Here is a 20,510-nt window from a genome sequence, read left to right on the forward strand (position 1 = left end):
GGGCACGTTTATCCCTTGCTGCTTTCAGAATTTTCTCTTTATCCTTGTATTTTGCCAGTTTCACTATGATATGTCGTGTAGAAGATCGATTCAAGTTACGTCTGAAGGGAGTTCTCTGTGCCTCTTGGATTTCAATGCCTTTTTCCTTCCCCAGTTCGGGGAAACTCTCAGCTATAATTTCTTCAAGTACCCCTTCAGCACCTTTCTCTCTCTCTTCCTCCTCTGGGATACCAATTATGCGTATATTATTTCTTTTTAGCGTATCACTTAGTTCTCTAATTTTCCCCTCATACTCCTGGATTTTTGTATCTCTCTTTCTCTCAGCTTCCTCTTTTTCCTTAACTTTATCTTCTAGTTCACCTATTCTCTCCTCTGCCTCTTCAATCCGAGCCGTCGTCGTTTCCATTTTGTTTTGCATTTCGTTTAAAGCGCTTTTCAGCTCCTCGTGACTGTTCCTTAGTCCCTTGATCTCTGTGGCAAGAGATTCTCTGCTGTCCTGTATACTGTTTTCCAGCCCAGTGATTAATTTTATGACTATTATTCTAAATTCACTTTCTGTTATATTATTTAAATCCTTTTTGATCAGTTCATTAGCTGTTGTTATTTCCTAGAGATTCTTCTGAGGGGAATTCTTCCGTTTGGTCATTTTGGATAGTCCCTGGAGTGGTGAGGACCTGCAGGGCACTTCCCCTGGGCTGTGGTGTATAACTGGAGTTGGTGGGCGGGGCCGCAGTCCGACCTGATGTCTGCCCCCAGCCCACCGCTGGGGCCACAGTCAGACTGGTGTGTGCCTTCTCTTCCCCTCTCCTAGGGGCGGGATTCACTGTGGGGTGGCGTGGCCCGTCTGGGCTACTTGCACACTGCCAGGCTTGTGGTGCTGGGGATCTGGCGTATTAGCTGGGGTGGATCGGCAAGGTGCACGGGGGCAGGAGGGGCAGGCTTAGCTCGCTTCTCCTTAGGTGATCCACTTCAGGAGGGGCCCTGTGGCAGCGGGAGGGAGTCAGATCCGCTGCCGGAGGTTTGGCTCCGCAGAAGCACAGAGTTGGGTGTTTGCGCGGAGCGAGCAAGTTCCCTGGCGGGAACTGGTTCCCTTTGGGATTTTGGCTGGGGGATGGGCGGGGGAGATGGCGCTGGCGAGCGCCTTTGTTCCCCGCCAAGCTGAGCTCTGCCGTCCGGGGGCTCAGCAGCTCTCCCTCCCTTTGTCCTCCAGCCTTCCCGCTTTCTGAGCAGAGCTGTTAACTTCTGACCTCCCAGACGCTAAGTCGCGCTTGCTGTCGGAACACAGTCCGTCCGGCCCCTCCGCTTTTGCCAGCCCGACTCGGGGGCTCTGCTTGGCCGGCGAGCCGCCCCTCCGCCCCGGCTCCCTCCCGCCAGTCCGTGGAGCGCGCACCGCCTCGCCGCCCTTCCTACCCTCTTCCGTGGGCCTCTCGTCTGCGCTCGGCTCCGGAGACTCCGTTCTGCTAATCCTCTGGCGGTTTTCTGGGTTCTTTAGGCAGGTGTAGGTGGAATCTAAGTGATCAGCAGGACGCGCTGTGAGTCCAGCGTCCTCCTACGCAGCCATCTTCCCTCTCTCCCTATTTGAAAGTTTTTTTAATGAATTGTTGGTTTGCATTCTTATTTAAGTGAAACCATTTGTGGCTGGGGATTTCTTTGTGCATAAGTATTTTAAATTATGGATTTAAGGTTTTTAATACTCATAATTCTATGCCATTATTTTATTTCTGTTTGTGATAGTGCTTGTAAATTTTATCAGGGAAATTATGATTTTATTTAATTTTTAAATTTTAATTGGGTTAGTAAACTTTTTCAGAATATCCTATAATTATCTTTTGGATATCTGTAGCGTTTTAGTGATTTTGCATTTCTACATCTTTTAAGAGTTTATCTAGGGGCGCCTGGGTGGCTCAGTTGGTTAAGCGACCTACTTCGGATCAGGTCATGATCTCGCAGTTAGTGAGTTCGAGCCCCGCATCAGGCTCTGTGCTGACAAGCTCAGAGCCTAGAGCTTGCTTCAGAATCTGTGTCTCCCTCCCTCTCTGCCCCTCCCCCGCTCATGCTATCTCTGTCTCTCAAAAATAAACATTAAAAAAATAATTTTAAAAAGTTTATATAATTTATTAATTTTTTTGGAGATACAGTCTTAGCTTTGTTTATTTGTATGGTTCCTAGTTTAATTATTCTTGCTTTTATCTTTACTATTAAATTCCCTAGACATTTTGTGATCTACTCTAGTGCCCTTCATTTATGTCATTGTTTCTATATTTTGAAAATAGGTTATTAGTGCAGGGTAGGGGACATGATATATTTTCTTTAAGCAACTTAATTCTTGATTTTTTGTAATACTACTTGCTTTTAAATATGTTTTCTTGGTATAAATATAGCTAAGCCATCCTTTGGTTACTTTTTAGATGGTACATCTATATTTTCCATACTCTCTTTTCACCTTATCTGTGACTGAGTGATTATTTCTTTAACTTTTAGTGTGTTTCCTGAAAGCAGCACTGAATTGAGTCTTTTATTTTTGCCAGTCTTTTAATCTTTGTCTTTTAACCAGACTAAATTTATTTTGATGAAGTTATTATCATAATTAGGTTTACATCCAACAATGTGGTATTGGCTTTCTCCTTGTTGAATCTGTAATTTGTTCATTTAATCCATCTTTCCTGGCATTTTTGCATTAATCAACAATTTTTATTTCTCCTTCTAGCATTTCATCATCTTTTAAGAGAGACTAGTAGCAAATAGATCTCTTCAAATAATGGAATTTAGAGTGATAAACTGTCATACGATGTCCAAGGAGCACAGAGTATACCATCCAAAATAGAATTCATTTGGTCCGTGGTTAAAAAGTACATAGTGTCGCTTCCAGCAAGTTTAACAATTAGTTATTAAATGCCGTCAGTGTTTCCATGTTCTACTTGAATTGCATTCTCTCTGTATAGTGCAATCAAATAAGTGGTTAAATACATAGAATGATTTAAAAAATTATAAATATTGTAAATTATGACCCTTATAAGAATGCTATTTGTCATGATAAGCACATAAGTACACAAAGATTTGGGCAATGGCTATTTAAATGTCAAAATTAGAGCTCTGGAAAACTAAGTTATAGTCAAATATAACAGTACATTTTTAGTATTGACATACATTTTACAGATGATCTAATTAAATCCAGAGCTTTTGTAGAGAAATGTAAGATCTTTGGGGAAATACTTTGTTTCCAAAGATACAGAGTTAGAAGCAAACTTTGGCATAAAATTCAAGTCTTGTATTGGTCTAATGCCAGCCAAATAAAACTTTTCTAGTGGAATAACTCAGGTATTGCTTTAAAAACATTTTTTTCCCAATACATGAAACCTCTGGCCCAGGACAAAGTTACATAATTTTTTTTTTTTTTCGCAATTTCTTCTGAGTCTGTCATGAAGTGCTGAAGTTAGTTAAAGAGAAAAGCAAAACTTTAAAAATTTCTTTTCATGATTCTTCTTTGTAATGAGAAAATTAAAACATAGCATTTTTGTACTTTTAAATTTATTCAAACATCAGAATCATACTAATTTTAAAGTTCCAAGGATCTGGGGCACCTGGGTGGCTTAGTCAATTAAGCGTCTGAGCCTTGACTTCAGCTCAGGTCATGATCTCAGAGGTCCTGAGATGGAGCCCTGCCTGGGGCTCCTCATTGACAGCACAGAGCCTGCTTGGGACTCTCTCTCTCCCCTTCTCCTGCTCACATGTGTGCACTCTCTCTCAAAAATAAGAAAACTTAAAAAAAAATAAAGTTGTAAGGATCTATTTATAAGTTATCAATTATTTTTAAAAAGGTGAAGTAGGAATTCAGTCTATTTCCTAGAAGGCACAGGAAACAAATTACAACACACCTTTAAGAAATGATAAGGGATTTTTTTTCCATTCTTGAATTTCGCATTTAGGTTAGGTAAAATTGAAAAGTATATTTGACATTCTAGTGCATAAAGATTCCATATAAAAATGTCAAAAAAATTTTGTGATAAATATAAAACTCTAAATGAAACTATAAAACTCTAAATAAAACCAATGCATATGGTGAACTGAACAAGAACATTCATTGTGATTTTTATTGCTTTGATGATTACAACTTGTCCAGCCAGTATTCATTAATTGTACTAGTATACATTCCTAATTCTAGACTTATCCTTCCACAATTTGGATTTTTCTGTTATTATTGTGATAGTGTTTATGCTCTTTGATTATATTCTATTTTTCTATTTAGGGAAAAATGCATAACGTAAGCATTTTTCAATTCCCACTGAGAATTTATGCACTATTAATTAGTCCCTTTTTCTCAGCATATGTGAGAAAGTCAGATGGGGTTTCTGCTTGACTACAATGCATTATAAATAGATGGCAATGTTTTTATTTTTACAGAGTACTTTACATAGGCAAAACCTATGAGGCAACATTCTTCCCTCTTAACACTCAGTACTACCGACATCACCTGCCATTTAGGTCTTTTGTGTGGTCTCAGGAGAAACTTATGGCTTGAACTCCAGCAAGCAATGATACTGGTTCCAATCTGAGGCTCCTCTGTCCAATACTCTGATCCTTAATCTTTCTCATAGTGGAGAATAGTCATATATTATGAGAAGACAAAGGGTATAGTTTCCATGAAGGTGCTTATTTATTGAAGTTCCTCATAGCTCTGCTTTTGTCCCCCTCCCCCAATTGAAGCGAGTGGTGCCAAGAAAGCTAAGATGGCTGCCAAGTGGCGAAGGAGAAAAGAGATTTAGAGTTAGACTGAGTGGATTCAGACTGCAGATTTAGACTCAAGTAACATGTAGACAATATCTCTAGAGACTAGCAAGCTATAATAAATTACACTGTAAATATGCAATATGCAGGCCTCAGGGACAGGCTGCAATAATAGGTAAAATAATCCTCCTCTGTCCTATCTCTTTCCCTTTAGGGATTTGTATCTGGAAAGTGATCTTGCCTAAAACTGAAAGTTATGTTGCACAAGCGCCAAGAAAATCATCACATCATAAAACTTTTTTGAGGTGTATTCCCACAAAGGTTAGCATAGTATAAGCTCAGGGATGTATTCACGAAAAAAAAAAAAAATCTTATTTCTATTCACTGGCTTGTACAGCCTCAGAATACTGATTCCTTTTGAAAACTAAAATGTAATCATGTAACACAACATAAACTGTGCTAAGGAAATACATAGATTTGAATTTTTCATATGGACTCTTAAAGTAATTTTTAATACATTTCAAGCTTTGATCCAGGAATAATCTAATCCTCTCACACGTGAAACCTGGCAGTATTTAATATGTAAGCACCTGGAAAATTATCTGTTTTCAGAAAAAATTAATTTCTAGCACCTCTAAATGAAAAGATCCTTTGAAGCAGAAAATAGGAAAAGATTGTGAGTGTGTGTGTGTATATGTCTTTAGAGAGGCTGGAAATTAAGGTATATAATCATGTGGAGACACTTTACTCTCTAATCAGCTAGTATAAAAATTTCTTGAACTACAGACTGGCTTGTATGGAGAAAATGTTTTAAGTGTTTCAAACTCTAGAACTTGATTGTTAGCTCAAAAGAAGAATGAAAAAAAAAAAAAACACTGAGTCATGGAGGGGTGAAGACAAAGGTTTCGGAGGGTAAGCAGGCAGTCTGCTGTGGTGCGCAAAGCAGAACATAATTAAGACATCTAATGCTAATACCACTTACAATCATTTTCCTATTTAATTGAATTCAAGTCTTTCACAAAATCATACAGTGCACTAATGTCATATATTGGTCTTTCCATATAAACTACAACAGACTTATAATTCTACACAGAGATAGATCTTGTATATGTAAAGAGGAAGCATATTTGGCCAAAGAATACAGAACTTGAGAAGTCTGCTCATTTTGTTCTTATATAAAGAACAAATGTATAATTTTTTCTCCATTTAATGTCTGATTCTGGTACTGGTAAAACTGTGCGATAATTGTGTTCAACTGTGTGTGATACAGGCTCAAACAAAGTACCCTCTTTATAAAAATTCTGAATATAATCTTAAAACCTTTCTACCTGAAGGGGCAGAGGAAGCCTCATTCACATAGAATTATTGATTTCCCTCCTGTCCAATTTGTTTAATTATATAAAGGATTTTATCAATATCTTTAAGTTATAAAAATAAAGTTTTATTTTAAAGTTTTATTTTAAATTCCTAAAGCCAAAGAATTTGCATTAAATTTATCATATACCTGAACTTAATTACTATAGTTTGAAAAAAAAAAACTATTAAAAAGCAAACAAATGCTAACTCATTCCACTTATAAATAGCTATTGTACATGATATTGTTTAGTGTACATGGTTGATTTCTGTGCTGATTCACAAAATTTGATTAAAGTTGTCAGGATAAAATGCCAACTGAAAAAGGTGGTGTAGTTGTTATAACGTGAAGGTTTTTTTTTAAAGTGCACATAATTATTTTTTAATGAAGATCTAATTATATCTTATAATTATCTCAGATCATCCCTTCCTTTCAAATTAGAAACCCTAAATCATCCTCACAGTGCCACATTTAAGTGAAAGATTAACTTAGAGATTTGTAAACCCTTTTTAGAACTTATATACTTAATATTTTCAGTTTTATTTACATTTCTAATACTCCCCTGAAAAGAAATGGACTTTTATTAGCAAACGCCTGCTTCCCACTAATTACAGGCTCGTTCCTATCATTTCAAATTTTTCTTTTTGTCCAGAAGATGCTGCTGCTGCTGCGCAGATGCTCATACAATGTTAGCGACTGACGTTCTGTCCCACTGTCACATCCATCCTTGACTAACAAAGAGATTGATGTGTTTTTTTTTTCTTACTGATTTTGTTCTTCATTCCACCCTGTGATTACTGCCATCTTAGAAAGCAAGGCTTATAAAATGTAAAGGGGATTCTAAGAAATCTATTTATGTTATCTGATCCAAGAAGGAAGCAAAAGTGAAGATTGGATTAAGATGGGATCAGGCACTAAAGATTTAGGATATGAAGGGTAAAGGCGATAAGTGATGTGAATTTGCAAACAGTACCATACCTGAAGAAATCATTTTAACTGAAAAGCTAGTGCAACAGAATACAATGTAATAAATCAGAATGGTCTGGCGAAGGAAGGAAGGAAGGAAGGAAGGAAGGAAGGAAGGAAGGAAGGAAGGAAGGAAGGAAGGAAGTGATTTAATTAGGAATAAATGAAATCAAATAAATCATTTTCCTATTTTTCCATATTTATGTTAAGGTATAAAACCTAAACAGTGTATCTTTTTCCCCCAAACCCCACACCCTATTAAGAAGATACTGTATGATACTGCTCATATATATGCTCTATTCTTTGTCTTCTGATTCCAGAATTAATTAACGTTAAAAAAACTGAAGAGGAATTCTAAAATAGTATAGCTCTACTCTTGCTCTGTGAAGATGAGAGGATCCTCAAAGTAGTACCGTTGTTTCACCTCCTGACCTCCTTGTTTGCAAAACTGCTAAACTAATCATAATGTCTCTAGGTGTCCTCTGCGGATACATATACACATGTGCATATGCACACACACTCACATACACACGCAGATACACACACGCACACACCAGTTATTTCAGTAGACATCTTTGACTAGTTGTTATGTACATTGCATTTGAGGGAAAATTTATATGTATTTATATGTGTTAATGGGGTATTTTAAAAATGTGCACGTATGGATTATGTGTATTAAAGTTACTAACCTAATGTGTGTGTGTGTATGTGTGTGTGTGTGTGTGTGTGTGTGTGTTTACACACAAATATTTAGAGATTCGGATATGGCAGAGAGTTAATAAACAGTATGAAGCTTCTTTCTGACATACAAAAAATAATGGCATCTATAAGCTTACTCTGGAAAATAATCATTCCTTTCAAGCACACAAGGAATGAAAGTTGCCCATGTTCTCTTCGACCAAAAGAAGTCTCAGGAAATGCTAAAGAATAAAAACATACATGTCTCTTTTTTAGCCATACTACAAAAACCAAATATCTTAATAACAGTAGATAGCTAAAATAATATAATTTGGAAACAAAACATATTTCAGAAATGTGTGCATATAAACCAATAAATCATTAAGAAAATTGTGATATATTTAGAACTTAACAAAGAAAAACTTATAAAAATATTTGGGATAAGCATGGAGGTATTTATCGCCTATCAGAGTGTCCTTACAACATTGAACAACAACCAAAAAAATTATGAGGCATACAAAAAGACAACAAAAAACATTCAGGAGAACTAAGTTCAGACATATCATGATATAGATTGGACAGAGTACTTAAAATAACTATAAATAATATGAGAAAGCCTCTAGTGAAAAGGTAGATGACAGTAAAGAACAGATAGATAATTTCAGCAGTGAAATGGAAATCTTAAAAAGGAATCACATGGAAATGATAGATTCAAGCCCGTGCGTGGAGATGAAGAACGCCATTAATGAGCTCACCCGTAGACTTAGTGCAGCTGAGGAAAGAATCGGTCATCTTGAATATAGGGTGATTAAATTACACAAAAAGAAGTGCAGAGAGAAAAAAGAGTAATCGACAAAACAGAACCAAACATCCAAGATCGGCGGCCCAGTGTCAGGTGCTGGAATATATGTATAATTGGGATCCCTGAAGCAGAAATGTTTGCAGAAATAATGGTTGATGTGATTCCAAAAATAATACGACAGACAGAAAATCATTGTTCTAAGAAGGTCAGGTAGCACAAACTAGATCAACACCAGAAGCACGTGCTTGCTCACACACACATGTGTGCACACAGCACTCACCCACACACCTAGGCATCTTATAGTCAGACTGCTGAAGAGCAAAGACTAAAAGAAAACCTCGAACATGTCCTGAAGAAAAGGCATGTCATATTTCAAGAAACAATGGTAAAAAAATACAGCACACTAATCATCAAACACAATGCAAACAAAAAGGCAAGAGTGAAAGTGTTGTAAAAAAAGTTTTTCAACCCCAAATTCAATACCAGTGAAAATCCTCTTCCAAATCACAAGAAATAAAAAAGACTTACTAAGGCAAACCAAACCCGGAGGAATTCATGGTTAACGAACTCCTTTATGGAAAATGTTAAAGGAATTTCTTCAAGAAGACAAAATCTGGGGGCGTCAGTGTGGCTCAGTTGGTTAAGCAAGCAATTCTTGATTTCGGCTCAGGTCATGATCTCACGGTTCCTGAGCTTGAGCCCCACGTCAGGCTCTGTGCTTTCAGCATGGGATTCTCTCTCATCTCATGCTTGGGATTCGTTCTCTCATTTCTCCCTGCCTCTTCCCCTCAACTGGCACATTCTCTCTCTCTCAAAATAAATAAATATTAAAAAAAGACAATATTATATAGTCAGAAACTTGGATCTACACAGAGAAATGAAGAGAATCACCTTTGAAATAAATGACAGTTTACTCATTAAAGCAAAAATGGTAATATATATGTACAATACACATTTTTAAAAGAAAAATGTGTGATAATAGGATATGGAATGGGAAGAAGATACAAGAATATAAAGGCATACGTTACATGTCAGTGCTGTAATTGAGTATGAATATAAGTTTTAATTGAGTATTAATATAAGTTTATATTATTTACAAATGTGTATTGTAAACTCTAGGGGAATCACTGGAAAAGTCAAACAACAAAAGATAAATAAATAGCTGAAAATAAAGGAGAGGCAAAAACCATAAAGTCATAAAATGCTGAATTAAAACCAGAGAAGAATGAAAAGCTGGAAAAAAAAAAAAAGAGCAAAAGAAACAAATAGAATACTGCTAGAGGGGCACCTGGGTGGCTCAGTCCTTTAAGCGTCCAACTTTGGCTCAGGTCAGTATCTCACAATTCGTGAGTTCGAGCCCCGTGCTGGGCTCCGTGCTGACAGCTCAGAGCCTGGATCCTGCTTCAGATTCTGTGCCTCCCTCTCTCTCTGCCCCTCCCCTGCTCTTGCTCTCACTCACTCTCTCTCTCTCTCTCTCTCTCTCTTAAAAATAAATAAACTTAAAAAAAAAGAGAACACTTCTAGAAAGATGACAGATTTTAATCCAAATATATTTATAATCAGTTTAAATAAGAATGGTCCAAACACAATTGCTAAAATAAAGATTATTAAATTGATTATTTCTAACGAACATAACCAAGATATATCCTGCCTTTAAAAAATCCCATCAACAACAACCAAAAACAAACAAACAAGCAAACAAACAAACAGAATCAGACCTGTAAATGCTGAGAACAAACTGATGGTTGCCAGAAGAGAAGGCAACTCCTCTGGGGAGGAGGGCAAATGAGAAAAGGAGTGGGAGCCACAGACTTTCAGTTATGGATCAGGTGTGTTACAGGAACAAAAGGCACAGCATAAGAAATATAGCCAATGACACTGTAATAGCACTGTGTGGTGACACATAGTAGACACACTTTGGTGAGCATAGCGTAATATGCATTTGTCATATCACTACTTTGTGCACCTGAAAACAATGCAACATTGTGTGTCAACTATATATATATATATATACACGTATATATGTATATATATATATGTATATATATATACATATATACGTATATATATCTCCAATGGAAATTATATATCCAATGGAAAAATATCCCAATTTAAATATAAATATATAAGCCAGTGAAAACAAGATAAAAAAATTATATACCGAACAAAATCTGGAACGTAAATAAGACATTAATGAAAAAAAAAAAAAACTTGAAATGCAAGCAGCGTTTGTTATTTAGTTAATGGTATTGTACTGAGTTTACTTTCTTAGTTCGGACAAATATCATTATAAGACACTATTATTGGTGGAAGCTGGGTGAAGGGTGTCTGTTTGCTTTCTATACTACCTATTTAAAAAAAATCTACAACTATTCTAGAAGAATATTTATAAAAATATAAAGTTATTTTTCAGTTACTAGATAGTCAGGAAGTGTTTATTAGTCAGAGGAAGTGTATTTCCACCAATATGTGAGCAGAGAGATGGTAAGAAAATGTAGAACTATGTCTGTTTGTAAAACAAACAAACAAGCCCCACCCCCCTACAAAAACCCACAACAGCTCATTCTTAACTTTTTAAAATATAATATTTTGCTAGATAAAGAATGGTTCTTTTTTTGTGGTTTCAAACTTTTATTGAAACTGTAGTTAGTTTATGGGATCCCTGGGTGGCTCAGCCGATTAAGCATCCAACTTCAGCTCAGGTCATGATCTCACAGCTCCTGAGTTCAAGCCCCGCATTGGGCTCTGTGCTGACAACTGGAGCCTAGAGTCTGCTTCCAATTCTGTGTCTCCCTCTCTCTCTCTGTTCCTCCCCTGCTTTCGCTCTGGCTCTCTCTCTCTCAAAAATAAACAAACATTAAAAAAGTTTTGAAAATAAATTTTAGTTAGTTAAAATATAGTGTGACATTGATTTCAGGTGTAGAATTTAGTGATTTATCACTTACATACAATAACTAGTGCTCATTCCAACAAGTCCCTTCCTTAATACCCATCACCCATTTAACCCATCCCCTGCCCACCTCCCCTTCTGCAACCTTCAGTTATAAACACTGGTTCATATTTTATATATTAAAATACAGACATCTACACGCTTTGTTTCATTTTTATGAAATAAATTATCTCAATAACAATAGCAGAATATATACTATATATATATATATATATATATATATATATATAGAGAGAGAGAGAGAGAGAGAGAGAGAGAGAGAGAGAGAGAGAGACCTCAGCTGCTTAGTTTGGCTACTGTAAATAATGCTGCAGTAATCATAGGGGTGCATGTATCCCTTTGTATTAGTTGTTTTTGTTTTTTGTTTTTTTTTTTTTTGTATTTTGTATTTTGTATTTTTACCAGATAGTGCAATTCCTGGGTCATAGACTCATTTTATTTTTAGTTCTTTGAGGAATCTCCATACTGTTTTCCACGGTGGCTGCACCACTTTGCATTCCCCCAACAGTGAAAGACGTTCCTTTTTCTTTACATCCTCACCAGATTTCTTGTGTTTTTGATTTTAGCCATTCTGACAGGTGAGGGGTGATATCTCATTGTAGTTTTGATTTGCATTTCCCTGATGATGGGGGATACTGAGCATCTTTCATGTCTCTGTTGGCCATCTGTGTGTCTTCTTTGGAGAAATGTCTGCTCATGTCTTCTGCCCATTTTTTAATTGGATTATTTGGTTTGGGGATATTGAGTTTTATCAGTTCCTTGTATATTTTGGATACTAACCTGTTATCGTATCTGTCCTTTGCAAATATCTTCTCCCATTCAGTAGATTGACTTTTAGTTTAGTTGATTGTTTCCTTCACTGTGCAGGAGCGTTTTATTTTGATGTAGTCCCAATAGCTTATTCTTGCTTATATTTCCCTTGTCTCAGGATACCTATTTCAAAAAATGTTGATACAGCCATTATCAGAGAGATTACTGCCTGTCCTCTCTTCAGAAATGTTTATGGTTTCAGGTCTCACGTGTAGGTCTTAAATTCATTTTGAGTTTATTCTTGCAGATAAACATGTATGACTGGGAGTAGGTGCCACAGCTATATTTAGAGTTTTTCTATATCTAATAATTCGTAAAGGACACATGATTTCAGCAAATATTTTGAGATTCTATAATTTACTATGAAGATATTTACTAGTAATAAGTTGAGAAGTAACTATTTCTTCATCATTAACTTTTTACAGTTTTTACCATTAGTACCCATTAATATAATAATAATAATAATAATAATATCCCTTAAGTGCACACTTACTATTTGCCAGGTAATATTATGAATAGTTTAGTATCTTCATATTTTAAATCTCACTACAATAATAGAAAGTGGAATAATCTGAATATATGTAATACTAAGAGCATGAAGAAATAATATGAAGATTTAATGATACAGCGTGGAATTTAAAGAAAGAGGAAATAACACTTATTTTAATAATACAAAGATTTACTACGGTACATAGGTAGAGTGTGAAATACACCAGTAGAAAAACTTATTGGGACAGTATTCAAAAAATATTGCTGTTTTCCTGATCTGCTAACTCTTGATATCAAATTCATAGCCCAAATTTGTATTTTTGGATCTTCCAGCTACCTAGCCTTTTTATCAAAGTAGGTAAATGTACTTCCATTAAAAATAGATAAAATTAGCAAGAATATATTGAGAAATCATACACTACAATAAAAATTCTGAAATATACTTAATGTGCCTTTAGACTTAAACAACTTACATACATAGCAAATAAAAAAATGTTTTTTATTTTTTATTCATTTATTTAAAATTTATATCCAAGTTAGTTAGCATATAGTGCAACAATGATTTCAGGAGTAGATTCCTTAATGCCCCTTAACCATTTAGCCCTTCTCCCCTCCCATAACCCCTCCAGTAAGCCTCTGTTTGTTCTCCATATTTAAAGAGTCCCTTATGTTTTGTCCCCCTCCCTGTTTTTGTGTTATTTTTGCTTCCCTTCCCTTATGTTCATCTGTTCTGTGTCTTAAAGTCCTCATATGAGTGAAGTCATATGATATTTTTCTTTATCTTTGGCTATTGTTGATAGTGCTGCTACAATCATTGGTGTGCATGTACCCCTTCAAAACAGCATACCTGTATCCTTTGGATAAATACCTAGTGGTGCAATTTCTGGGTCGTAGGCTAGTTCTATTTGTAATTTTTTGAGGAACCCCCATACTGTTTTCCAGAGTGGCTGCACTAGCTTGCATTCCCACCAGCAGCGCAAAAGAGATCCTCTTTCTCCGCATCCTCGCCAACATCTATTGTTGCCTGAGTTGTTAATGTTAGCCATTCTGACAGGTGTGAGGTGGTATCTCATTGTGGTTTTGATTTGTATTTCCCTGACGATGAGTGATGTTGAATACTTTTTCATGTGTTGGATGGCCATCTGGATGTCTTCTTTGGAGAAATGTCTATTCATGTCTTTTGCCCATTTCTTCTTCATTGGATTATTTGTTTTTTGGGTGTTGAGTTTGATAAGTTCTTTATAGATTTTGGATACTAACCCTTTATCGGATTTGTCGTTTGCAAATATCTTCTCCCATTCCGTCCGTTGCTTTTTAGTGTTACTGATTGTTTCCTTCGCTGTGCAGAAGCTTTTTATTTTTAGGAGGTCCCAATAATTAATTTTTGCTTTTGTTTCCCTTGCCTCTGGAGATGTGTTGGGTAAGAAGTTGCAGCAGTGAAGATCAAAGAGGTTTTTTCCTGCTTTCTCTTCGAGGATTTGATGGCTTCCTGTCTTACATTGAGGTCTTTCATCCATTTTGAGTTTATTATTGTGTATGTTGTAAGAAAGTGGTCCAAGTTCATTTTTCTGCATGTTGCTGTCCAATTTTTCCAGCACCACTTGCTGAAGAGACTGCCTTTATTCCTGCTTTGTCACAGATTAGTTAGCCATATGTTTGTGGGTCTATTTATGTGTTTTCCATTCTAGTCCATTGATCTGAGTGTCTGTTTTTGTGCCAATACCATACTGTCTTGATGATTAACACTTTGTAGTACAGCTTGAAGTCCGGAATTGTGATGCCTGTGGCTTTGGTTTTCTTTTTCAAGATTGCTTGGCTATCAGGATATTTTCTGGTTCCATACAAACTTTAGGATTGTTTGTTCCAATTATGCAAAAAATGCTGGTGTTATTTGATAGAGATTTCATTGATTATGTAGATTGTTTTGGGTAGTATTGACATTTTAACAATATTTGTTCTTCCTATCCAGGAGCATGGAATCTGTTTCCATTTTTTTGTGTCTTCTTCAATTTCTTTCATAAGCTTTTTATAGTTTTCAGTGAATAGATGTTTCACTTCTTTGGTTAGATTTATTCCTAGCTATTTTATGGTTTTTGGTGCCATTGTAAATGGGATCGGTTCCTTGATTTCTGTTTCTGTTGTTTCATTATTTGCGTATAGGAACGCAACCGATTTCTGTGCATTGATTTTATATCCTGCCACTTTGCTGAATTCATGAATCAGTTCTAGCAGTTTTTTGGCGGAACCTTTTGGGTTTTCCATGTAGAGTGCCATGTCATCTGGGAAGAGTGAAAGTCTGACCTCCTTCTGGCCGATTTGGATGCCTTTTGTTTCTTTTTTGTTGTCTGATTGCTGAGGCTAAGACTTCCAATACTATGTTGAATAAAAGTGGTGAAAGTGGACATCCCTGTCTTGTTCCTGACCTTAGGGGGAGAGTTCTCAGTTTTTCCCCATTGAGAATGATATTAGCTTTGGGTCTTTCATATATAGCTTTTATGATCTTGTGGTATGATCCTTCTATCCTTGCTTTCTTGAGGGTTTTTATCAAGAGAGGATGCTGTATTTTGTCAAATGCTTTCTCTGCATCTATTGAGATGGTCATTTGGTTCCTGTCCTTTCTTTTATTGATGTGATGAATCACATCGATTGTTTTGTGGATATTGAACCAGCCCTGCATCCCAGGTATAAATCCCACTTAGTTGTGGTGAATAATTTTTGTAATGTATTGTTGGATCCAGTTGGCTAATATCTTGTTGAGGATTTTTGCATCCATGTTCATAAGTGAAATTGGTCGATAGTTCTCCTTTTTAGTGGGGTCTCTGTCTGGCTTTGGAATCAAGGTAATGCTGGCTTCATAGAAAGAGTTTGGAAGTTTTCCTTCCATTTCTATTTTTTGGAACAGCTTCAAGAGAATGGGTGTTAACTCTTCCTTAAATATTGTTAGACTCCCTGGGAAAGACATTTGGCCCTGGACTCTTGTTTTGGGGGGAGATTTTTGATTACTAAATTGATTTCTTTACTGGTTATGGGTCTGTTCAAAGTTTCTATTTCTTTATTTTTCAGTTTTGGTAGTGTATATGTTTCTAGGATTTGTCCATTTTTTCCAGATTGCCCATTTTATTGGTGTATAATTGCTCATAATATTCTCTTATCATTGTTTTTATTTCTGCTGTGTTGGTTGTAATCTCTCCTCTTTCATTCTTGAGTTTATTTAATTGGGTCCTTTCCTTTTTCTTTTTGATCAAACTGGCTAGTGGCTTATCAATTTTGTTAATTTTTTCAAAGAACCAGCTTCTGGTTTCATTGATCTGTTCTACTGTTTTTTTGGTTTTGATAGCATTAATTTATGGTCTAATCTTTATTATTTCCTGTCTTCTGCTGGTTGTGGGTTTTATTTATTTCAGCATAGATTTATGTTTGGAAAATATTGCCAGAAATATAAAATCAATAGATTTTTAAAGAAATTTGGCCACCTTCTCCTCTCTACCTTTGGTGTTTCTTTGTCCTTAGGATTTGATGCAAGTTTTGCATAAGGACTAGCTCAAAGTAGTAAACAGTTATTCTTTTCTAGATCTTTCCACTAAGCATTACTGACAGGATTTGATTTCATTAAGACTGATGTGTTATACAAGTATATAAATTATAGTTTTATTCACCAACTCATAGAAAACGTATTACACTGTTTAAAGACTGAAGTTTCTCGGAATGTGTGAGACTCGGCAAGCAGTCTTGTCATATTCTATGAACTAGTGATGTATAAACTCTGATACAATATACACTGAAAGTTGTTTAAAAATGTACACTGTATAGAAAATATATTCATAAAACATATTAGAAAGTACACTTCCAATATCAAGGATAATGATGTAAAGATAAAAAGAAAAATGTTAACCATATTTATCTCTGGATAGTATGATGAGGAAAATTTGTTAAAATTAATGTTTTTCAAATGATAATACCATACATAAAATATTTTTATGAATGGCTACTTCACTTACAATATATTCTTATATGTACTAGTATCCAATATCTGGATGAATAGATAATTATCTACTTGATAAATAAGCAACAGAATGAGTTGTGAAGATATATATTCTCCTCTATATAAGCAAATTCTTAGCATAGAAAATAGAAGAAAAATATTCCTTTATAGACATAATCTTACTTCTTAGTCCTTCTCTATCTCTCTGCACCTAAAATGATTTTCTTTTATTTGTTTATTTTGCTCTTGGTTTAAACCAATAATTTTAAAGTGCATTATAATGGAACACTTATTCTTTTATATGCTAAATAATCTTTACTTGAAAAAAGTCATCTTTGTCAAATGTATTTGCAATATTTAGGGTTTGGTTTTTCACATATTTTATTTGTGGGACACCTACGTGGCTCAGTTGGTTAAGCGTCTGACTTCAGCTCAGGCTGGCAGCATGGAGCCTGCTTGGGATTCTCTTTCTCCCTCTCTCTCTACCCCTCCCTCCCAAATAAATAAATAAATACACTTAAAAATTCTTTAAAAAATAAAATATATTGTTTGTGACCTCAGATGTTTGAAAAAAATTAAGATGTACTATACAGATGCAGAAGATAACACAAATATATGATACTAAAATTTTAAACTATAGAATTCTTCTTTTACGTGAGATATTTTGTTTGATGCAGTTTCCAGCCATTATTCTAAAACTTAATCATGCAAATAATAACCTAAGACTTTGTTAAAGTTCAAATCCCAATTCAGTAGTTTTATGGTGAGGCTATAGATATCACAGTGTTCTCATTGATCACAAACTGCTAGGTGATGCCTCCCACTGTTGATTGAATAGCAAAATGGTCCAGCAAATAGATTAGAAAATCCTATGTTAAATCAATATCTGTAATAAAGTAGGTTCTTTACTTTGTGTCAATAATTTATTCTAAAAATACTCTTCTAAAATAAAATTTATTAAACAAATCATTCTAAAATAATTCATCCCATTAAAAATTCTAATAAAACTTTATTATATTTGTTTTTATATAGTTTCTAATAGTTTTTATAGTTTTTTTATACTGAAGATACAATATGTGCAGTTTTATAGCTACATGACATTGAGAAAAGTAATAAAATATCAATAGTTCCCCAGTTAAAACCACTACTAATAAATTTTCGCTTAGTACTATATTGTGTATTCATTCTTTCATTTGTTTGTTCATAATGTAGTTAATTTATAAATTATAGTGCCTTTGAGAATAATTGAAGGGACTATTGAATGAGAAGTAAAAGTAGAAATTAAAATAGTTATTAAGGAAAAGTTAGCACATGGAATGCATGTTATTAGGCCATATGTAATTAGTAGACTTGTTTTACAAAGGCAGCTATAAGAAGTTCTATAAGGCAAAGAAAAGATAAATAGGAATCAGTTAAAATAATCACAATATCTAGAGGATAAAAATAAAACTGGACAAACAAGTTGTCCCATGACATTGGGAGTTGGGAATAAAATTTCCCTTATAAAATCTAATTTAAAAATATACAGAAAGGAATGATACCAAGATCTCCAAAGTAAGTCCCATATTAAAAGTCATATAACATTTTTTTATGTAATACTCAAAGTATGACTTCGTATCGCAAGAAAAACTGGTACGTAGAATATTTAGAAGGCCAATAAAATGTAGTGTTCTTCTTGTATATTTTATGATTTTCTGTTTCTATCTGAAAATATTATTTTACTAGTCTAAGTATCAAATATAACTAAAGAAATAGCAAGTTGTGTTTTCATGTTTTATTATTTTGACCATATCTTATAAATTTCCACTATTATCAGAGGTATTTAATCTTACTCTGGATGTCATTTATGTTAAGTGAGTTGTCCAAGGTACCTGAAATAATATTAAGAAGAGTTTTATAATTATTACTGTTTTTAATTTACACAGTGATGCTGTTTGTACCCATACAATGATCTACTTCTTGCATTGAGGAAAAAAGAAGAATGATCCTGGAACTCCTTTTATTCTAAACTATGAAACATAAAGCTTAACAAAACCTTGTGACATATTTTCCAACATATAAGTTTAATTTTAATTATTTTAGTATTAAGCTGCATAAAAAGCAAAGAAATATGCTTAACAGTACTTCAGATTTATTTATTTTATCTCATCTTTTTTTTAAATTTTCTGATGATTCTATGTTTTTTTTTTTAATTCAGAATGTATTATAATGAGAACAGTAGTCATCACCCTTATGTGTCAACTTAAAGTTGATACTAATTTGGCATTAACAGTAAAAGAATGATAGCTACTGGAGCAGCAACAGCCCATACATAGATCTGTGGTTTCCTAAAGACTTTTACATCAGGTCTTGATCAGAGGTTGGCATTTTCAAAGGTCATCCAACTGTCCGTACTAGTCAATTACCGAACATCGGATACTACTGACAGTTAAGCACTGCTGAAAAATTAGCGAAGGCACGACAGAGATACCAAGAACTTCCAACTGAACATTCTGCATGAATTTCAGAAAATTTCCCTGAACTTTCATATTAGCTGATCTTCCTTGTATGTAAAACATTCCATTTCTTTCTCCTAATATTCTCAAATTATAGGCTGTTGAAAATGGTCAAAATTTCAATCATTATTTCTATTTTGAGAACCCAACTTGAAATTCTCTCTTTAATGCTTTCTTAAAAGAGTATTAAAAAACCTCTCTAGAAATGAACTAAGTCCTATGACAAGAGTATTATGGAAATATATTCATCTTTAACATGTATACACACACACGTATAGCTGTAAATATACATAAATATATACATGCATACATAATTTCCTTTGTATAATGATGGTGCCTATACCAGAATATTAGCCCACTAGTAGATAATATGCCTGGATTTGAGGAAGTACTAAGTAAATATCAATTGAAACAAATAATGGAAAACAAAGAGGGAAATGGCATTGGTTAACTTTTCAATAATCTATTTATTTAGAATCCAGAATAAGCAAATTGAATCCAACGGTACATTAAAAGAATTATTCACCACAATCAAGTGGGATTCATTCTTGGGTTGCTAGGGTGGTTCAATATTTGCAAATTTGCAAATGTGATACACCACATTAATGAAAGAATAAGAACCATATGATCCTCTCAATAGATTCAGAAAAAGCGATTGACAAAGTACAACATCTGTTCATGATAAAAGCCCTTAAAAAAGTAGGGATAGAGGGAACATACCTCAACATCATAAAAGCCATGTATAAAAAACTTACAACTAATAGGAAACAACTGAGCGCTTTTTCTCTACCCTCAGGAACAAGACAGAGATGTCCACTCTCACCACGGTTATTTAACGTAGTACTGGAAATCCTAGCCTAAGTAATTAGACAACAAAAGGAAATAAAAGACATCCAAATAAGCAAGGAAGAAGTCAAATTTTCACTATTTGTAGATGACATGATACTCTATATAGACAACCCAAAAGACTCCACCAAAAAATCGCTAGATCTGATATACATATTCCATAAAGCCACAGGATACAAAATCAACATACAGAAGTCTGTTGAATTTCTATACACCAATAATGAAACATCAGGAAGAGAAATCCAGGAATTGATCCCATTTACAATTTCAGCAAAAACCGTAAGATACCTAGGAATAAATCTAACCAAAGAGGTAAAATCTGTACTCTGAAAACTACAACACACTTATGAAAGAAATTGAAAAGGACCCAAAGAAATATAAAAACATTCCATGCTCATGGACTTGAAGAACAA

This window comes from Neofelis nebulosa, chromosome 1 (assembly GCF_028018385.1).
Source record: "Neofelis nebulosa isolate mNeoNeb1 chromosome 1, mNeoNeb1.pri, whole genome shotgun sequence".
NCBI classification, from domain to species: Eukaryota; Metazoa; Chordata; class Mammalia; order Carnivora; family Felidae; genus Neofelis; species Neofelis nebulosa.